The 21,551-nt window shown below is 39.8% G+C and overlaps 1 protein-coding gene across 1 annotated transcript in view; it reads right to left on the reverse strand.

The window, feature by feature from the left end:
- Nucleotides 1–21,551, reverse strand: part of Sp4 (Sp4 transcription factor) — a 70,343-nt gene that overhangs the window by 30,372 nt on the left and 18,420 nt on the right. The window lies entirely within an intron of this gene.

Raw genomic sequence — 21,551 nt, forward strand, 5'->3', positions numbered from 1 at the left:
CCTAGTCTACAGATCAAGTTATAGGACAGCCAGGGCCACACAGAGAAACTCAGTCTCAAAAAACCAAATCAAAGAAGAAAATACAGGAATAAAAAATAACTAGAAGGATTAAATATTACAGGTATTTCTCAGAAACAATAAAGCAAACATGTCTTTGATAATGACAAATTTTGTTTTACTTTTTAGCATGCAAATAGAATTGAATGTTTCCTCACTTTATATTTTTGAAACAGGATCTTGCTATGTAGCAAAGGCTGGTCTAGCTCACTATATAACTCAGCTGGCCTCAAACTCACAATCCTCCTGCCTCTGAAGAAGTAACAAAATTCTAGGCCTTTAGGATGAGGCTTGGGAATGTGACCTTTGTGACTCATTGCTCCAAGGTATGCTAATCATACCTTGATAGCGACATTCCTCCACCTACCCTCTTCCTGGGTTCAATTCAAAGAATGGCACCCTGACCATTACTGGAACCTGCAATGCAAATGTGCTATCTTTAGGGGCTCTTAGATTGTTAGGGGCTCTTAGAAACTGTCTTGAGAGATAACCTGACACTTGTGACTTTATACTTCCTTGTGATTCTTAACTGGTATTTTTGGTATTTTCCAACAACACCCTCCCCACCTCCATGAATTGTGGTTTCTTCCTTTAAATACCCCCTTACTCAGCTACTCAGCGCGCCATGGTCCTCTACCCCTGCGTGGTGTATGACCATGGGCCCGAGAACGCTCTCGAATAAAAATCCTCTTGCAGTTGCAGCAAGATCGTTTCTTGTGGGTGATTTTGGGGTGTTGCCTCTCCTGAGTCAGAACGTGAGGGAGTCCTCACGTTGTGGGTCTTTCACTTCAACATCCTAAGTACTAGGGTTACAGGCAGATACTCCCATCATTCGCATCCTAAGTGTGTTTAAATGCAAAATCAACTATCTATCTATCTATCTATCTATCTATCTATCTATCTATCTATATATCTATATATGCATATATATTTATGTATATAAAATGTATGCATATATGTATTATGTATGTATACATAGTCAATACTGTAAACAGAATTTTTAAACTATTTTTTTCTTATGTTTCTGCTGTTTTATTCCCTAGACTATGTCTCAGGTATAAACGAGCTTAGCTTCCTTTCATTACTAGGAAAACTAGGAAGGAATGTGACAAAACTGTTTATATGAGCTGACTTTATCCTGAAGTACTCTGCCTCCAGGTCTGAGCCATCATGTGCATAGGCTGGAAAGAAAACATGAATTTACAAGAGCATGCTACCGCAGAGATCCTTCATAAGGGTAAGTTAATACTTACAAACCCCTTACTACAGCTCATGCCACAGAACTGTTCACCACATTAGCCACTGTCTCCCTTACTGAGTTGAGTGGTACTACCAGGATATAGCATGTCAGGAAACACAAATGAGGGTGAAATAAAAGTGCTTACTTTACAACTGTATTTGCAGCACTTTAAACATCCGAGAAAACAGTAAACATCATCAAGTAAGAAATACTATTATGGGGCTGGAGAGATGGCTCAGCGGTTAAGAGCATTGATTGCTCTTCCAAAGGTCCTGAGTTCAAATCCCAGCAACCACATGGTGGCTCACAACCATGTGTAATGAGATCTGATGCCCTCTTCTGGTGTGTCTGAAGACAGCTACAGTGTACTTAGATATAATAATAAATAAATCTTTAAAAAAAAAAGGAAAGAAAGAAAGAAAAGGAAAGAACAGAACAGAAGAAATTCTATTATCAACTAACAATTCCTGACTCTACTGCTGTATCCAAATTAATCTCAACTTCTACTGTGAGCCCCTCGACCCCTTGGGAGCACCCATGGTTAAAACACAAATACAGCCATACTTAAGAATCCACAAGGAGTTGATTCCAGGACTTCCCTGTGGAGAGCTTTTGGGGCCACTTCTAGAAACTTGGCAAGATTTTGATACTGGGCCAGGACATAGAAGTAGGCTCAGGCAAGAATTTAACTTTGGGCTAGTAAAGAAGCAAGCTCCGGAAGAATTTGACTTCAGGCTGGGACAGGGGAGTAGGCTCAGATAAGAATATTTACATTGGGTTAATACAAAGCTCAAGCAAACTTAGTGGAGGAATGTGTGGCATTCCTTTTATCTTAGAACATCCTGATAAGCCCCTAGAACCAGTGATCATGGGACTTGGCTCATTGCCTTGTTTGTTCCTTGACTTTTTGTTTATTACCTTGTTCCTTGACCTAGAACTGACTGTATTCTTTGCACGTTCTTAGAATGGTATAAAAGGAGGCTATAGAAAAATAAACCCGCTTCAGTTTCAGAACTGGCTGGAGTCATGTTATAATGTATAATTGTCCTTTTCTTTTCAATCCTTGCTCCCACCCTTGAGACCCTGTTGATTGACTGAGCTGGCTTGGTCACTCCCCTTTCTATCTATTATCATATGCTATAATCTACAGAAGCTCAAGTCCCTTACACAAAATGGCATAGCTCTGCATAGTACCTATACACAACATCCGCCAATGAATTTAAATCATCACTAGTTTACCTCTACTATCTAATACAACCTATGTAAAAAGTAATATTTTATTCTTAAAAAAAAAAAAAACCTCAGAAGTTAGTGGGTGTGGTAGCACACACCTTTCACCCCAGCCCCCAGGAGGCAGAGATAGGTAGATCTCTTTGAATTCAAGGCTAGCCTGATCTACACAGTGAGTTCCAGGAAAGCCAAGGCTCTATAGTTTATGTATCCTTGTCTCAAAAACAAAAACAACACACAAAAATTTTAGCTGAAGAGATATACTACACCCATTGCCCAAATACTTTATTTGTGGGTTGTTTAAATCTTAGGATTGAACCTGAAGAAGAAGTAGTTTGAATGGAAAATATGTATTTTGTTAGGAAGGGTTTCAGAAAGTTCAGTGTGTTCACCTTTGACTCAGCACCTATGGTAAGTGCAGTGACCCAAGTGAGGTCCCAGCTGTGCACTCATCACTGAACACTTGGAGACTCTGGTCTTACTGCAAAGCACTCACCCTGGCCTCTCTAAAATTCATGCCTCTTATCAACTTCAAAAATCATTTCTGCCAAGTACTGTAGTGCATACCTTTAATCTCAGCATTAGGGAGGCAGAGCTCTTTGAAACTGGAGGCCAGCCAGGTCTGCATAGCAATTTCCAGGCCAGCCAGCATTATAGTGTGTGTCTCCCCTGTCTGTCTGCACACACACTATTTCTGGTGCTAGAGCAGAAGCTCAGTAATAAAGGGCTTGCTTCCCAATGCACAAAGGCTAACATTCAATCTCCACTGCTGGCCTCCACCCCTCAAAAAGGAGAGGACACACTTCTAATCATCCAGTTGGTTTTTCATAGGTAAAATCTTATATTGTAAACACAAAATATAATTACTATGCCTTAATGTACCCTGCATATTTACAAGTTTGAAATGTTCCGTAAAAGTCCTTTAAGTATGACCTTGGCTTGGCAAATTACTCACTCACAGTGACATACAATGAAACAAACAGGTCTGGGAACAGAGTTCTATCTGAACAGACGATGTACAAAATCCTTACAACATGGTACCCAAGGAAGTGCAAACAGTTCAATATGGAAAGCATTCTTTACATCCCCTGAAGTCATGAGATATTCTAACCACAAATGTCCAGCTACCATTCACACAATAGGTCACACCTTTCAGGTTACAGGTTACAATGATATCTAACACGAAGTTCATTATTTTAAGAATTGTGTATAGGTCCCAGAATCCTTGGAGTCCTTTGTCATATCATTCACAAACTCCACAAGCCTCCATATTGTGAATATTTCTGTTTGTTCAAAGTATATACAACTTGACTATTTTGATGAATAATATAAAGCAAGGCATAGTTGGACTTATAGTTAAGTATGGTAACATTCTTCATCTGGATATGATTCCCTGAGCAACTCAAGTTCAATATGCTGCCATCATTTCTACTACCAGTAAGCTACCAACCCTACAGCAGGACATGTAAGGCCCCGATGAGCCAACATCTCAGACCTTATCTTGTTTCAGTCTTTCCCTGGCTCAGTCTGTTCCTTATTCTTCTGTTCCAAAACAAATTAGTGTTCCTTCTTAGAGGGCTGCTGCACAGACTCTCCAGATTGAGCAGGGTTGCCTTTGCTTCTAGATCTTTGAATGGTTGACTCGTTAGTGATGTTCCAGTTTCAGTTCAAATCACCTCTATTCAGAAATGCCATTCTTAATCCTACGTCTGAAATAGTTCCTCTGTTTTAATCATTTCCTAGTTTTGTCCGATTTTTTTTTCTATTTCATCCCATTTGTTTTGCATTTGGTATGTGCACACAGACAGCACTCATGTGGAAGCCAGAGGAAGACACTGAGTGTCCTGCTCTATCATTCTTCCTTATTCTCTGGAGACTATATCTCTCGCTGAAAGTGGAGATAAGGTAGCTGGTGGTCAGCAAGTCTTAGCAATGCTTGTGTTGCTTGCTCTCATCTCCCTGGGGTTATTGGTATGTACGTAGCCATGCCAGAATTTTATGTGGTTTCTGAGAATCTGAACTCATGTCCTAAAGCCTGAGCAGCAAGTAATCTTACCAAGTGAGCCCTGGGCCCTCACCACACCAACACATAGCCACTGAATCAGGTGGCTAATTATTTATAGTATTTAAATAAAGCTTAAATATGCCCCATTTTGTTCAATGATAGTCCTACTGCCTTATATTCACATTCATAAGTACAATGCACTATTTTGGCTTCTCCCACTTCTTGATTTCTTGAATTAATCTCAGAAGATTATGATCCATCTGCCTCAACCTCTCATCTGAGTACTAAGAATACAGGTGCAAGTCAGCAACCTCAACTCAGGCTACCTTTCCCCACAAAACCTATGGCATCCAACAACCATGGAGTTTACTGTAGGCCAAAGAGATGGTTCAGTGGTTAAGTATGTGCTGTTTCTGTAACTAGAGTTCAGTTCTAAGCACCCGTGTCAGTACTACAGCTTCGTAGGATCCCAATGTTCTGTTCTTGCCTCTGAAGGCAACACACTCAGGTGTGCAACCCTTGGCCCCCAAGATAATTAAAAATAAAATCTTTACAAATGAGAAGGTACTGCTAAATAATAACTGTTGCATTTACCTTTTTTATTATTAGGATCATTATTATAATCTTGCTAATCTGTGTCTTGTCAGTCTGTACAGACATGTGGGGGCAGGGGGGAGTAGAATACAACCAAAAATGTTCAAAGGGTGCTATTCTGAACACAGAATTTCCATGCTCACCGTCAATGGCTGGTTGCAGTCATGTGTATGTGAAGTATTGCACCACATGGACTTCATTTCTGGTCAGGAGACTTTCTTCCAAGTCAACACATTACAAGGCTACTCTGCTGCCTGTGTGGCTACTCATCATCCCGCCGCCCCTGATGCTGTGCTTTCTGGGCTTCCAACTCTATCAGAAATGTCTCCCCTCTCTTTCATTTTTAGCCAGCATTTACACCCACATTCTTACAGATTTATCTGTTTTCTTTATTCTTCATCAGTTGTTTGCTTTTTACACTATTAGAGTTAGGTATGTCTCCCATCACTGCTAAATATCATGACAGAAGTAACTGAAAACTCATTTGTTAGTAAACCTAAAGATAGCCTTCAACTTAATCTTACCCTAACCCCTGGTTACTCCTCCCGAGTTCTCCTGTGTTTTACAGATCTCACTGCATTCTCTCACCTCACCTCACCTCACCTCACCTCACCATCCTTTCTAAGCTGGTTTTCTCCTCCCCTCCACAATACAATGCTGCTCTCTAGGATGCTGGATTCTCAACTTGATCACTTGTGAGGGTGATCTCATCTGCTCTCATACAGCCATGCGTAAGTGAGTGCTTTCCAATTCTATCTCTTCCACTCAGACATCTCCTAGGAGTGTCACTTTGTCACTGTTTTATGCCAGGAAGCATTCCCAAATAGATTCCTCAGAGGCAATCTGTCTAAAACCCAGACAAATTAATCTAGCTCTTTTAACTGTCCAAATAAGAAATCTAGAGTCTTTCCTGACTCCCCTTCATCTTTTCCATCCCCCACACAGAAACTATTATTTAATACCTATTATGAGGTAAGAAATTTACCACATGTTTTATAAACTAACATTCTAATACTTATTATTGCTGTAACCATGTTAAGATTTGAAAATTAAAGTTTTTAAATGGCATGAAAAATATCTAAGTTCACAAAGCAGATATGAAAAAGCCAACTTCAGAGGCCATCTTCACCTTACCATACAAATTCCTTATGTTGGTCCACTGGCCCCCTTGAGAATACTTCTTCAATTTGTCTACATCCTCCACCCAATTACTTGGACATTAGGACACCCAGGCCCTATTGTCTTTCATCAGTTTTGATCCTTGCAACATCCCTACTGTATGTCTAGCTCACCCCTAAAGTCAATGAGCACTTCACAGAGTTCACCATGGAGTCAACACTTCACCACAGTATACACTTGCCCAATGGCATCTTCTCTTGAGTTCCTCCTCCACTCTGCTCTCATCCCTACATTCAGTGATATCCTTTTTCCTTGAGTGACTCTTGTTTCCTTTTCTTTAGAACTTTGACACATTCTCCTAACCCAATATCTCAGTCTTACACTATTCACTACAACTTCAATGTTTATGCTCTCAATTATAGTACTACAATTAACCATGGGTTAAAGTGAACAACTGAGAAGTTAAATATGGTACACTGTGTGATTCCATATCAGTTAGTTATAAGTGACTGGATTAAAGCATTTCAAAGACTTAGACAAACCCTGTGGTACAGGAGTAGTAAAGCAAACAAAATGGCATCTGGGGTTTGTCAGTCTCTTGTGTCCCAGTGGTAAGCCCTGAATCCCTTGTGTCACAGTGGTGAACCCCTGAGATCACAACTTCAGAGGAACAGTTTACTCTGGCTCAGAGGTTTGGAGTTTCAGTTCAAGTTCACTTGTCCATGTTTCTGGGCCTGTAGTAATGCTGAATGTCATTACATAACAGACGTGGCAGAATAAAGCCATTCACTAATGTCAGATATGAGATCAAGGCATAGGAAGAGAACAGGAATAATAGATATCTGTCAAAGACTGTTAGCCGGGCATGGTGGCGCACGCCTTTGATCCCAGCACTCGGGAGGCAGAGGCAGGCGGATTTCTGAGTTCGAGGCCAGCCTGGTCTACAAAGTGAGTGCCAGGACAGCCAGGACTACACAGAGAAACCCTGTCTCGAAAAACCAAAAAAACTGCTTGTGGACGTTGTACATCGTGGTGCGCACTAGGCTCCGCACCACGATGTACAACGTCCACAAGCAGTTGCCTTCATGTGTGCCACTGAACTAATTACTCAGAAAGACTTACCTGTCAAAAGCATGCCTTATTATTCTAATTTCCCAGCCAGGCCCCACCTCCTAACAGCTCATTCAGTATGAGCTCATCAATGGATGATCCCACAAATTAAGTTATTAGCAACTTGATGATCCAAGTTGAGAACCAATCCTTCAATACATGAGTCCTCTTAGAGCACATTTCAGATCCAAGCCCAACACGAGGTCTGGATATCATGTTTCTTTTTTTCTTTTTTTTTTTTTTTTTACATATAAAACTATTTTTTTTATTACATCTTTTCCTCAATTACATTTCCAATGCTATCCCAAAAGTCCCCCATACCCTCCCCCCTACTTCCCTACCCACCCTTTCCCATTTTTTTGGCCCTGGCATTCCCCTGTTCTGAGGCATATAAAGTTTGCATGTCCAATGGGCTTCTCTTTCCAGTGATGGCAGACTAGGCCATCTTTTGATACATATGCAGCTAGAGTCAAGAGCTCTGGGGTACTGGTTAGTTCATAATGTTGTTCCACCCACAGGGTTGCGGATCTCTTCAGCTCCTTAGGTACTTTCTCCAGCTCTTCCATTGGGGGCCCTGTGATCCATTCACTAGCTGACTGTGAGCATCCACTTCTGTGTTTGCCAGGCCCCGGAATAGTCTCACAAGAGACAGCTATATCTGGGTCCTTTCAGCAAAATCTTGCTAGTGAATGCAATTGAACAAAGAATTCTCACCTGAGGAATACCGAACGGCAGGGAAGCACCTGAAAAAATGTTCAACATCCTTAATCATCAGGGAAATGCAAATCAAAACAACCCTGAGATTCCACCTCACACCAGTCAGAATGGCTAAGATCAAAAATTCAGGTGACAGCAGATGCTGGCGAGGATGTGGAGAAAGAAGAACACTCCTACATTGTTGGTGGGATTGCAAGCTTGTACAACCACTCTGGAAATCAGTCTGGTGGTTCCTTAGAAAATTGGACATAGTACTACCGGAGGATCCAGCAATACCTCTCCTGGGCATATATCCAGAAGATGTCCCAACCGGTAAGAAGGACACATGCTCCACTATGTTCATAGCAGCCTTATTTATAATAGCCAGAAGCTGGAAAGAACCCAGATGCCCCTCAACACAGGAATGGATACAGAAAATGTGGTACATTTACACAATGGAGTACTACTCAGCTATTAAAAAGAATGAACTTATGAAATTCATAGCCAAATGAACGGACCTGGAGGGCATCATCCTGAGTGAGGTAACACAATCACAAAGGAACTCACACAATATGTACTCACTGATAAGTGGATATTAGCCCAAAACTTAGGATACCCAAGATATAAGATACAGTTTGCTAAACACATGAAACTCAAGAAGAATGAAGACTGAAGTGTGGACACTATGCCCCTCCTTAGAATTGGGAACAGAACACCCATGGAAGGAGTTACAGAGACAAAGTTTGGAGCTGTGATGAAAGGATGGACCATCTAGAGACTGCTATATCCAGAGATCCATCCCATGATCAGCATCCAAACGCTGACACCATTGCATTCACTAGCAAGATTTTGCTGAAAGGATATCATGTTTCTTAACTACAAAACAACCTTGCATTGAGTAAGGTTTCCCTGAAGGTAAACTACAGCTTGAAAAAATTAAGGAATAGGCAAGCCATTTCTGTATTTAAGTGAATGAATAACAAATGACTTTCAGGACTATTTACAAACTGTGGGTCATATACAATTTGAAAACCAATAATGAGATACTAAGTAAACACAGTGTAACAGTACTTCTAGAGGCAACAGTCTTTGGGGCAAGCACTCCTCTCTGAGAGTTATCATTCCCTGTATGGTTTCTTCTTTGAGATCTGGGAAGAAGCATATTTATTTAGGATATATAGAACAATGTCTAGAATACAATAAAAACTCCAGAGAAATGTCAACTGCAATAAACGTGAAACCATAAAATTCATATAATACAGATGTTAATAACAGACATTCTGATTTTTACATCTCTGCATGAGAAAAGCTATAGTTGCCTCTAAAATGTGGCCCTTGAAGATCCAGCTAAGGGCTAGGTCCCAGCTTGGTACTGCTGGGAAATGATTGGAACTTTAAGTGGGACCCTAGCTGGAACTTTTAATGGGGCAGGGCAGTGTCCTTGAAAGGAGATTATGGATCTTGGCTTTTCTGTCTATGTCCCTGGGGTAAATGGCTTTGTATAACATGTTCAGTGGAGATGTGCTGTATTCTCTCCACTCCTGAAGGAAAGGGGATGAAACCTCTACAACTATGACTTATTTTAGTGGGCTGTTGTTGTTGTTGTTGTTAGTAATTTCATTATTTCAGGCATTTTTATAGTAATGGAAAGCTAATGAACACAAGAATGCAGTATACAAGTAAGAGTTATTCACTCAAAAGTATCTTCTGAGTACCTGCATATATTTGATGTTTAATGCTTCTAGCAAAATAAACAGAATCTGATGTAAAACATTTACCTGTAAGGATAATAAACTCAAATTTCTCACAATGTGCACAATAAAACAATGTATACAATATACCTACACTGCACACAAGAAAGTGATTTACAATGTGAAACAATGAAGAGAATAAAAGCCTAACCCCAATGCAGAATGCTGGTAGGGATTAAAATTTTACAAAGTGTAGAGTTAAAAATATCCAAGATCCTAGCACGATGGTACACACCTGTAATTCCAGTGGTAGTGAAGGTGAGGTAGGAGGATCATAAATTCAAGGTCAGCCTGGCTGATATAGCCAATTTCCAGATCAACAAACCACTACAATTTCCTTTAGGGTTGGAGGATAAACAGATGAGTCTTAATCAGCTTAAGTGTATTCTGGATTAGGGAAGGGAGACATTGTTAAGGTATATCACCCTTATCCAATCCAGAAAAAAAGCTGCCATATAATTCACTTATGCTTAATGAACTGACTAAATTGGGAGAATGAAAGTTATTTTATACTTAGCCATTGATTGTTCTCTTCTAAAACATAGACAGTTATCTAGACTTCTCAAATTCACTACCCTGAGATATAAACCTAAATTAGCCTGAATCCAGAGCTGTGCTTTTTTTTTTTTAAGATGGGCACGTTTTTTTCCTTGAGAATTAGGGATATTATTTCAGGTCTGGAGACATAAGAGATCTATATGCACAGTATTACTTGCCTTTCAAGTCAGGTGTCCAAAGACAGTCCTCCTTGGAATATCCCTAAACTAGGAAGGAACGCACCTTCGTAAAAAGTCAGCTGCTTACGTCTGTACCTCTAACACATGTGATCAGTAGGGGAAGCAAGACCGCTGGTACTCATTGGCCAGCCAGTAAACTTTGAGTTCAGTCAAACAGTGTCTCAAAAAATAAGATAAAGAGCAATTGAGAAAAATGCCCAACACTAACACCTCTGGCATCCACACGAATGTGTACACACACACACACACACACACACACAGAGGGAGAGAAGGAGGGAGGGAGGGGGAGAGAGACAGACAGACAGACAGGGAGAGAGAGAGAGACAAAGAGAGAGCAAGAGAGAGAGAGAGAGAGAGAGAGAGAGAGAGAGAGCACTTAGTGAAAACAGACACACTCATTTTTTCATCCTTCTAATTATTTCTACTTATTTCAACCTCTTTAAACAAGTACAGCCTCCTGTCACCTGCTACCCATACGGAGCCATCTAATATGTAAATGTGGCAACAAATATTCCACATAAGTTGCACAGAAAAAGTACTTTCGGGATGTTTAACCTTGTCTTGTTAAGGGGAGAATTTTCATGGCCTGGTCCTTGCTGCCATGCTTATATAAGGAGTTCTGGTCAGCAGAAAGCTACCTTTAATTCCCTGATCACATCATGCTATTATATGAATCAGTCCTTTGACCATGAATGTCTTCTCTCTATCAATCTGGCCAGTTTCTAGCCATGAATCTTGAGCTATTCTGCATCACCTCCTCCAGGGAAGCTTCTTCACAAATTTCAAGGATTACATCCTCAGAGGGAGACTCTTAGGTCCTCACAGGAGGAGGTTCTTGTATTTAAATGCATTATCACACTAGTTATATAGATATCCTCTATAACTAGGATAAATAACTAGAATTTCAAGCCCCCAATGTCTCTCACTGAACGTATGTATTCTATATAGATCTTTTACATTAGGTTCTATAAGGTGCCACAGCACCTGGCACCTAACAAGCTCAACAGTTATTTACTAAATGAATAAAAACAATCACTCCAAAGCCTTTTTGTGTCAGTCCCAAGGCATCACCTTCTTTCTGTTTTGAAACTTTTCTTAAGTGTATTCTATCACCCTATTTCACCAGCTGAAGGTTTGGCTTAGCATTCTTAAGATTTATGGAGTAAAACTGTCCTGCCCAAGTTTTTGTGGTAGTAAAAATGAACCATAGAGCTCACAGGATGGCACAAACAATGAGGTAGAACTTTACTGTTTCAATCCCTAGGGTTCAATTGTAGAACCCAGGTATAGACTCCCAGGCATGGTAGTACATGCTTGCAATCCCAGTACTAGTGAGGATTCCTCTGGCTTACCTAATGGGTGGACTGTAGGCCTGTGAGACTCTTGTCTCAAAAGAGGTGAACATCCTTCCTAAGGAGGACATCTGAGGTTTTCTTCTGGCTTATACAAATATGCACACATGTACATGTATACACACATGTGCACAAACACACATATACATCTCAAAATACATGCACATATGGCAAAAGCAGAGAAAATCCTGAGTGAATGTGTACTGTTACTGACACAGGCATGTCATCAGGACTCAAAGGACTCAGACCCACTGGCTTTGGTGAAGTCATTCACATATGGGTCAGGCTCCTAAAGGCAAAGCTTTCCTCTGGGATCTAAGTATGAGCTGCTGAAGATTGATCAGTATATCAAAAAAACTAACTTCAGCTTCTTTCTCCAGAATGTTTACAGCCTGAGACTGCTGGCCCATAGAGACTTTCTACTGAGACTAGCCAGCTCATGCCCCTGTGCTGTGTTTAATAAATATGCCGAGGTTCCAGGTTGCAGGGGTACTTAGCAGGTGCCACTCCAAGTAGAGCTTTTCTGTACATGTGTCTGAGTATCTGTCCTTTCTTCATTCACTTGCTGCCCCTAACTCAGGCTTCCAGGACCCAAGTCAAGAAAGACCAGGCATTCATTTAAAAATAAATGAACAAGCACTGCACCAGTGCTGTCCAATACAGCTACATCTAAAGACATTCATTATTAGCACTAGAAATGCTACAGTGCATCAGCCACAATATGAGTTATTCTTTTAAGTTTTACTTTAACAAACCACATTTAGCTTGGGATAGTAAAGAGTATAGCCATTAGGTCTTAAACATGATCTGTACACAAAATCAATGAACGATAGATACTCCTTACTCTTCTCTGAATCCTCTCAATGATCAATACTGGCTAACTTAGTGGGTATATCGTTGTCCTTCCCTTCTGCCAGAGAAGCTCCCATATTTTCATGGCTCAGGTTTCTCCTGACCCTCAGAAATGGAATACAGCCCTCACTTAGGGTCTCATCCTTCAGCACTTCCAACTGTGTTCTCATCACCTTCACCTTCACACTCTACCGCCATTTCAATCTATCTCTATGAAGCTCACTTCCAAATCCAGAATGTTGAGTCTGTTCCTTTCTCACATCCCATCTCTGATGTGAACTGAGCAATTCCAATGGAATACTGTACTACTCCATAGACTTTAGGAGGACCAGAATTCAAGCTCATTCTATTCTTTTTTTCTGAATGTCATTTCTTGCGGGGTTCTTTGTTTGTTTGTTTTTACATTTAATTATGTGTGTGCACATACTGTCAGCATCAAACTCAGATAGTCAGGCTTAGTGACAAGAGCCTTTACCTTGCCAGCCCCACATGTCTGGGCTCTTGCAAATTATTAACATTTTATTGGCTACAAGCTTAGATTTCTTTTTACTGATACTTATGCTAACTTTATGGTCCAGATACTGGTTTCTCCCATGTGGGCTTGATGATAAAAACACTTTCTAAATTAATTCACCTTCTCTTGCCTCTCAGAAAGGATACACATTTCCACATCCCTTCCATGAGTTGTTGTTTGTCCTTATACTGACACTGTCATTCTAAATCCACATTTCTACCCACACTTCCAACGTCATTTTCTAACATTTCTACATACATATACATACATATACATACACATACATACTCAGCTTCCTGTCCTTTGTATCTGTTGATTCATGTTCATCAGGGCCTACCTTAATTTAAACATCAGTTCAAGCTTCATGTAATTTTTATTTCTGTCCTTAATCTCATTGACTACACCCTACTCTTAATTCAGAATCACCACCATTCATTCATCTCACTTTAGTGTCCAGTATTATAGATTATTCCTACATACTAGAACATAAGATTTATAGAAGGCAAAAGTTTATACCTTCATTGTCTCTGAATTTAACTTAACTATGCTTGTTTTTAATGAGAATATAAGAATAACTACAAAGCATGTGTCTGAGAGTCAGTAAAAGGTGAAACACAGCAACCAGGGACACTGACCATCAAAGGGGTAAAACAAGAAGAGAATTCTACTATAATCACAGAGAATATGAGCACAGGCTATCCATTTTATTACAGTAATCATCAACTAACGCTTGGGATTTTGTTGTTGTTCTGTGCTCAAAATATAAGAGAAAACATAGTTTTGGGCTATTTATGTATATCTCTCCAGACACACACATTAATATTTATTTTAATGAAATCTGTCACAACAAAGGAAGCAGGCAGCTCATATAGATCAGTGTAAGAATTCCTAAAACATCATGACAGTCTTAACTCCATAGATGTTATAGCTGATCTTCCCAGCCCTGAAAATACAGAACTAGTACAGTATGCTCTGTCAGTTCTTAGGGTCATCTCTTAAAATAGATGCACAGTTTAGGGCCAAGAGAGGGTTAGGGTTAGTCTGTCATGGAGCATAGTCTAACTTCACAGTGATGGCTATTTTAAGATGCATCTCTAAACAGCAAACTGAACAACCAGGAAAACACTTGCTTTCTACTTTCAGGTGTAAAACTAAGAGATGGATCATCCTTGCCATAAATACCACCCAGCACCCTCCATCATGCAACCTCGACCCATTTTCATTTGCAGGGAGCTCAACTGTAGCCACTCTCCTTTCACTTCTATTTAGGATGGGAAAGTATGAGCATTTTTGAAAAGAGTACCTGATACCTAGTATTTTTTTTTTCTTGGCCACAAACAACATCTGGCTTATGCTGGAAGGGTCAAAACACAGGCAAAGAAACAGCTTCATTCACTTTCCTGGTGAGCTCAAAGTATGAATGTTAAAAATCCCTTAGCATATTCTGGACAGTGGTGGCGCACGCCTTTAGTCCCAGCACTTCGGAGGCAGAGACAGAGGCAGGTGGATTTCTGAGTTCGAGACCAGCCTGGTCTACAGAGTGAGTTCCAGGACAGCCAGGGCTATACAGAGAAACTCTGTCTCCAAAAAAAANAGAAAAAAAAAAAGAAAAACATATAAAAAAAAAAGAATTTTTAAATCTTGTAACCTAAGTAATGTAAGTGATCTTTTTATGGTAATGATATTTTGAATTTGTGGAACTGTCAATTTATATATCAATAGATTTAATTTATTTCATTTTTAAAAAAAAAAAAAAAAAAAAAAAAAAATCCTTTAGCATAATAAACATGGACAAAAGAATCATTTGTGAATAAACTTCATATTTTATTTGTATGGATGTTTAATATGCATTTATGTCAAGGTACATGTAGTGTCTGCGGAGGCCAGAAGAGGGAACTGAAGATACAAATGGTTTTAAGCCACTGTCATGGTTTGTATACTCTTGGACCAGGGAGTGGCACCATTTGGAGGTGTGACCTTGTTGGAATAGGTGTGACCTGGTTGGAACAGGTGTGTCACTGTGGGTGTGGGTATAAGACCCTCACCCTAGTTGCCTGGGAAGTCAGTCTTCTACTAGCAGCCTTTGGATGAAGGTGTAGAACTCTCAGCTCTGCCTGTGCCATGCCTGTCTAGATGCTGCCATGCTCCCACCTTGATGGTAATGGACTGAACCTCTGAACCTGCAAGCCAGCCCCAATTAAATGTTGTTTTTTATAAGATTTGCCTTGGTCGTGGTGTCTGTTCACAGCAGTAAAACCCTAACTAATACAGCCACCATGTTACCATGTAGGTACTAGGAATCAAATCAAGGTCCTCTGCAAGAGCTTTCAGTGAGTGCTCTTAAACACTGAGCCATCTCTCCAGCCCCTGTATTACTTTTTAAACCAACAATTCAGTTCTCTGATTGCTCAATATGGAGACAACTCAGGACTATTTCCACATACGCACACTCACCTGAATTCTTGAAATGGATGATTTAAGTAGAAGAGCCTATGGCAGATTACAATCACGTCCCTTTCCCTTTAACCATACTGGAGAGATGATTATTTTTATTTTCTACTTTATTGCCTCTAAAAAAAAACCTCAGGGTGCCTCTGTAGCTTAGGCATGATCTTGTCATGACCCAGAGGCAGTTTGGCATCCTGACCCTTGAAGATTCTGAATGGAAAGAGATGTGGCAAGCGGTAATTCTAGATGAAGTAAATTCAGATTGGGGATTTCTTTTCTGAAGTTCTTGGGTCTAAAAGTGCTTTTGATTTCATCTGGATTTTTAAATATTTACATATATTCTAATGAGGGGCAGGAGGTACCTAGACCCAAACAGTCTTAAGAAGGTAACTCATTTCCAACATGCCTGCCTGCATTCTAATTGACCCACTGTAACATCAGGAGTGAAATTTAATTCTTTCTCATTTAAGAAGTCAAGTCAACACGGAAAAAGTTAATTTGTTTTGGTTCAATCCCTAGTACCAACCCTAACGCCTGTTAAAAAAAAAAAAAAAAAAAAAAGTCTGATTTTGGAACCCTTGGAGCTTGTATTAGAGCTGCTGCTTATCCTGTACTATAAATTCAGAAAATGGCTTTTAAAGCACATTTAGTTTCATTTAAGAGAGCCATCTCAAAAGAAGTACAAATGTGCGATATTTTTTTAAAGTGTTCAAATCTTAGTCATAAGAGAAATACGGATTAAAACTACTCTCAGGTTCCGTATCACCCCAGCTGAATGGTTATCATCTAGGAGACAAGAAACAGCAAATGCTGGTCAGCACAGTGAGCTTAAAAATCAGTATGAAGACTTCTCCAAAATAAAAAAAATAGATTTACCACACAACTCAGATATACTACTACTCTGTACATAGCCAAGTAAAACCTTCTATGTCATGCTACAGAGATACTTGTACATACATGCTTACTGCAGCTCACTTTACCAAAAAATAAATGAGCAATGAAAATATGGTAGATATACACATTAGAATTTTATTCAGAAATAAAGAAAAATAAACTACTATATTTACAGGGAAATAACTGTAACTGGAAAATCATTAAGTAAGGTATCTCAGTCTCAGAGAGATACTGCATGTTCTTTTCATGTGGATCCTAGTTTCTAATGTAGAATATATATATATATATATATGTATATATATATATATATACTGTCTCTCTCTTTCCCTCTCCCTCCCCCACCCCCTCTTAAATGGGATTAAGTATGGGGAGAAGCCAGAAAACTAGAAAGTGGACCATGAGGTGGCAGAGGAGGATAGACTAGGGAGAGAAGAGGGCAACAACACATTATATGAAAGGAGAAGTAACAAGAGAGGGGAGAAGGGGGAGGGAAACCCAGGAGAATAGGAATGAGTGGGGATTACATCTGTACTAAATGCATACAAATTACTTAATATTTCATCAGCACTGCATTGAATGTTACATGTATCTAAAACAGATGATGTTACCAGATTGATGTTATATACAAATTGTTGTACTTTTAATTATAAAGGACTTTAAAACCGCTTGTATAGCAATTCCATGTAAATATATATGTTTCAGTACAAAAAAGACCCACAGAAGCACAAGAAAAATGTAATTATGTAATGTAACCTTTTTTTCTTTTTTTATTAGCAGTTACAAAACCCATATTCAGAATAAAATCAGATATACATTTTTGGGGGTTTTTTGTTTGTTTGTTTGGTTGGTTTTGTTTTTTTGAGACAGGGTTTCTCTGTATAGTCCTGGGTGTCTTGGAACTCACTTGTAGACCAGGCTGGCCTCGAACTCCGAAATCCACCTGCCTCTGCCTCCCAAGTGCTAGGATTAAAGGCGTGTACCACCACCACCTGACCAAATACACATTAATGAAAGGTTTTTTTATTGTTGTGTGTCTGTATGCATGTTTATTTGTGTGCATGTGCAGGCCAGAAGCCAACCTCAGGTGTTCATCTTTAGGAGCCTCTCTGAAGACCAGTTCTTTCCTGTGCCTGGGGCTAATCAGGAAAGCTAGGCCAGCTGGTTATCAAGTCCCAGGGACCCTCCTCTTCTGCCTCCCCATGCTGGGCTTATGATTGGATGCCATCACTTCTGTCTTTAACATGAGTTCTGGGGGTAGCACTCAGATCCTCCTGCAGACATTTACCCACTGAGCTATAGCCTCAGTAAGAGGGCCTCTCACATTACAGACATGTGAAGTAGGAGATTCAAAAAGCACTGAGTTTACCCCTAACAAAACAAACATACCCAGACTATCATTCCATGATTCAAGGTTGTGCTGTTAAAATGATAAAAAACAACAACAAAAAACCTTGCTAAGCATTTTATCCAATCCAATTAAAGAAAAAGAAAAATCAATGAAGTGAATGCAGTCTGGCTTCAGCTATAGATTTCCCAGTTCATCAGATCAATGCTAAATGTACAAATTTTTCTAGATTGTTTACTTAATGTTTTGTTAAAACAATTCTAATTCAAAGAGAAAGGAAGGAAGGAAGAAAAAGAGGGAGCAAGAGAGAGAGAGAGGGAAGGAAGGAGGGAACTTTTCTCATTACGGAAATTTCAAGTAACCCGAGAAAGCAATATACAATTCTAGAAGAACAGGCCGAGATACGGGACAAGCAAGATTTTACTGGAAAAGATTTAATGGCCTTTCTCACTAAGTTAAAACCTATTTAAGCATCAAATGCAGAACACATCAGTTTAACCTAATCCTACCTTTCAACATAATTACAATTTTTCACCTATTCAAGGATATGAGCAAGCTTACGTGTCTACATGAAAACCATTTCTTAGGCCTCATTATCTTCATTTATTCTTTGAAATGTAGAAAGCCAACCATAAATCCCTGTTTACATAAAGATCCAACAATATAAAATGCATAAAGCCCTATCACCACTCTTGCATACATTTATCTTTTAATATTCTGGGTGCCCCAACCCAAGAAAAAAGCAAAGAGCAAAACATATAGCACACTCTACTCCCTAATCACTTTGGGTGTGTGTTAAATGTGTGTGCGTGCCTGGGTGTGTTGTGCACATGTGTGTGCATACAAAGGTCCACGTCAGGTGTCTTTTTAACCACTCTCCACCTTAACTATTGATACAGGATCTCTCACTGAACCTGGAGCTTGCTGACTGGCAAGACTGCCCAGTTTTGTCTTCATTCCCCAGTGCTAGAGTTACAGAAGAATGGCCATGTCCATGCGAATAATCATGTCACATGGGTGACAGAGATCTGAACTTAGTTCTCATGTTTGCCAGACAAGCACTTTACCAACTGAGTCAAGAGACTTAATTTTTCATTATAGTTCACTGACCTCCCACACCAACTTTTCTTCTACCTATCTCTGTTTATGATTATTTGACACTAATTTATCAAAAATGCAAATGGAACTGTGGAAGTGGCTCAGCAGGTAAAAACTGCTTGCTGTGCAAGCCCAATGACCCAAGTTCAGTCCCCAGAACCCATATAAAAAGCAAGATGTGTAAGCCGGGCGTGGTGGCGCACACCTTTAATCCCAGCACTCGGGAGGCAGAGGCAGGCGAATTTCTGAGTTCGAGGCCAGCCTGGTCTACAAAGTGAGTTCCAGGACAGCCAAGGCTACACAGAGAAACCCTGCCTCGAAAAACCAAAAAAAAAAAAAAAAAGCAAGATGTGGTGGTGTGCATAAATAAACCTAGCATTCCAAGACAAGATGGGAGGTGAAAACAACAGAAATTTCCTGGTAATTACACTATAGTGCAGTTAATCTGGAATATGTACTGTAGCAGTACAAAACACCAGACTCAGCCTCAATAAAGAGGAAAGGAACAATGCCCCCAATGTCCTCTGACCTCATGCACACCATGTTGTGTGCTTGTGCTATTCCCCCCCCCCCCACACACACACAGAAAGTTTTACACTGGCTTATGGTTGTTACAAGTTTCTAAGTTTGCAAATCTACTCCTGAAAACAAAATTTAAAAAAATATAATGAAGGATATTATTATAGGTAGTTAAAGAGACATACTGGGTTATGCTATTAAATAAAATGTATGAAATAAAATTTAAATAAGCATATTAAAATTTAAGCTTAGTTTTTTCTAGAAATTATTCTATATATTAGACCAATTCCTTGACAACCAAATCACTACCACCAGACATAGGAAGAGACATAAAAATTTTTAAGACCTTATTTTCTTGAAAAGAAAAGCCGCAACACTTGTCTATAATTTTTTTTTTTCCTAACAAAAAGTGTATCTTTAACCCAGAAGGACTTAAAGCTGCATTATCTTGACTTTGCCCGGTGATTTGGATAAAACATATCCAATATGGGCTTTAACTTTGTTGTTGTTACTTTTAAAATAAACAACAATAGGTGAAACAAGGTTACATGTTAGACTTTGGATCTGAAATGTCTCCTACAAGCTTATTACTTAACACTTATTCCACAGCTGGTAGCACTGCTCTGAGTTCTGGAAATTCTTGGGAGGTGGGAACACACTGGAGGTAATACTGGTTACCCGTTCCTATTCTCTGTGGAAGTTAAAGACCTTCTTCTCCTACATATACTCCTGCAAACATGATGTTCTCTATGGTTGGTTGGACTCATGCAACCAATTTTGGCAAAACATCATGGCTGCATATATGTAAATATTCACCTGCACGCATGGATGCATGCATAATCGTACCTCAGCACCAATCTGACTCAGTTCAGATGCCTTAAAAAACAAAAACAAAAACAAAACCAAAAACAAAACAACTCTCCTTAATACTATTACTTAGCAGTAAAATGTTTTGGCTAAGACTAACTTTAAAAAAAATATACATATAAACAATATTCCAGTGATTCAAAATAATGTTTTGGTAGAAAATATCCACTAAAGAGTTTGTTACTTACAGTTTACAAGAGGAGGAGCCAAACCATGCCACAGATTTAGGAGGAGACACATGGGGAAGCAATGGGTGAATATCAGGAAGTAGAGGGGAAAGAACTGAGGGAAAAAGCTGTTAGTGTGGTGTCTGCAGGAAGGAGTATGTAGGACATGGTAAACAAGATTAGAGTAGGCTAGTTTAACTAATTCACAGGGCTCTAGGACATGCGTGCTGCTCCTAGCCATCTGGTTTAACGTGCGCGGCTTGAATGACAGGAGCATCATAAAAAGAAACTACTCAGATGGTAAAGTGTTTGCTGTCCAGCATGAGAACTTGCATTCCATCCTTGGCACCCATGCTAGGCATAAAATGCTAGGCACAGTGGCATCTGCTTGCAATCCCAGCACTGGGGAGATAGAGAAAAGAAATTCTAGGGTTCACTGGCTGGCCAGCCTATCTGAGTTAGTGAGCCCCAAGTGCCTAGCTAGCTGTTGCAAGTGGCAGCCCTGTCAGGGCCAGTAAGGCTTCAAAGAGCAAAGCATCATTTTGAGACCTTATCTCAATAAATAAGGTGAAACGGGCTGCAGATACCTTAGGAAGAAAACAAGCTATGTAAGTACAAGAATGTGAGCTTGGATTCCAGCACCCATGTAAAAAACAGGGTATGGCCAGGAGTGCCTGTAACACTAGAAGTGTATGTGGTGGGAATGGCGTAGGAACACTGGGGTTTATTATATTTTATTTTATTTTCTATTTTTTTTATTTTTTATTAGGTATTTTCCTCATTTACATTTCCAATGCTATCCCAAAAGTTCCCCATAGCCTCCCCACCACTCCCCTACCCACCCACTCCCACTTTTTGGCCCTGGCGTTCCCCTGTACTGGGGCATATAAAGTTTGCAAGTCCAATGGGCCTCTCTTTCCAGTGATGGCCGATTGGGCCATCTTTTGATACATATG

The sequence above is a fragment of the Mus caroli genome, chromosome 12 (assembly GCF_900094665.2).
Source record: "Mus caroli chromosome 12, CAROLI_EIJ_v1.1, whole genome shotgun sequence".
NCBI classification, from domain to species: domain Eukaryota; kingdom Metazoa; phylum Chordata; class Mammalia; order Rodentia; family Muridae; genus Mus; species Mus caroli.